General features: G+C 38.9%; 1 non-coding gene across 1 annotated transcript; it reads right to left on the bottom strand.

Annotated features, from left to right (window-relative positions):
• Nucleotides 1-758: 758 nt before the first annotated feature.
• LOC121229856 (small nucleolar RNA R71) lies at nt 759-865 on the bottom strand. Its single transcript, XR_005927811.1, has one exon. It is a non-coding gene; the product is annotated as a small nucleolar RNA R71 (small nucleolar RNA).
• Nucleotides 866-1,646: the final 781 nt, after the last annotated feature.

The following is a 1,646-nucleotide window of genomic DNA, read 5'->3' on the forward strand; positions in this document are numbered from 1 at the left end:
AATTATAAATTTTTAAAACCTATCGCAAATATCACGTATCAAGTTTTTGGCACCGTTGCCGGGGAACTAAGATATTAGGAACACTCTATTTTTATTACTTTATCCATTTTACTTTTATTGCAATTTAAATTTTTATTTTCTTTTCTAATTATTCATTTATTTTCTTCTGACAGGTTTTTCTAGTTTATGACCAGAAGAAATCCGTCAGGACCACTACTTTTTGACGGTGAGATCGACCGCACAGTTCACAGAAACTGAAGAAAAATAAGGTGAAGCCTAAGATACACAGAGGAAGAGCAAGAGGACGATATTTCAACCACAACCAAGGAGATGGCTGAAAACCAGGAAAATCCGCTACCTCCTGCGATTGCTGCTAATCAAAATCCTGCTCCATGCACTATGTATGATTATGCTAAAACTTCTTTAATAGGAACTAAATCGAGCATAGTTAGGCTTGTTGTTGCTGCAAATACTTTTGAACTGAAACCTAACACAATTCAAATGATACAACAATTTGTTCAGTTTGATGGTTTGCAGGACGAAGACCCCAACGCTCTCTTGGCAAACTTTTTGGAACTATGTGATACATTTTAAATTAATAGTGTTTTTGATGACGCCATTCACCTTCGGTTATTCCCTTTTTCATTGAGGAACAAAGCTAAACAGTGGTTGAACTCGTCACCACGAGGGTCAACACTACCTGGGAACAAATGACCGAAAAGTTTTTATTAAAATATTTTCCGCCAACTAAAATCGCCAAATTACGTAATGATATCTCTTCTTTTGTGCAGATGGATTTAGAAACACTCTACGATGCATGAGAGAGATACAAGGACCTCTTGAGAAGATGCCCTCACCATGGGTTACCACTCTGGCTACAAGTTCAAAACGTTTCACAATGGCCTGAATCCCTCGACTAGACAAATGGTTGGCACAACCGCTGGGGGGACTATCAATAATAAGACACCTGAAGATGCTTATGAATTTATAGAAGAGATGTCACTGAATAATTATCAGTGGCAAGTCATGAGGACAAAGCCAACAAAACCAGCCGGTGTTTATAACGTCGATTCGGTCACCATGCTCTCTAATCAGGTAGAACTCTTGAATAAGAAAATTGATGGTTTTCTTAGTTCTTCACAGGTTCATCCAGTAATGCAATGCGAAGCAAGTGGAGGTGGATCGAGCAATCCAGAATACCCACCCTATGGCCACAATATAGAGAACGCTCAGTTAAATTACATGGGTAATAATCCTCGATCTCAAAATAATTCGTATAGCAATACTTACAATGTAGGATGGAGGAATCACCCAAATTTTTCATGGGGAGGCCAAGAGAATCAGAGACCACCACCACCTCCAGGCTTCCAACAACCACCCTACCAATAAGAGAAAAAATCGAACCTTGAAGAGATGCTAACAAAATTCATCTCGGTGGTTTTAAACTCATTTTCAGAATATCGAGACAGCATTTAAAAATCAACAAGCATCGATCCAAGGGCTCGAAACTTAGATAGGTCAGCTCGCTAAATTGATATCTGAATGACCACAAGGTAGTCTACCAAGTAACACTGAATCTAACCCAATGGAGCAAATGAATGAAATTACCATTCAAGATGAGGAAGGGTTAGTTACACCTGAACCCG

Source organism: Gossypium hirsutum, chromosome A05 (genome assembly GCF_007990345.1).
Source record: "Gossypium hirsutum isolate 1008001.06 chromosome A05, Gossypium_hirsutum_v2.1, whole genome shotgun sequence".
Lineage (NCBI taxonomy): Eukaryota > Viridiplantae > Streptophyta > Magnoliopsida > Malvales > Malvaceae > Gossypium > Gossypium hirsutum.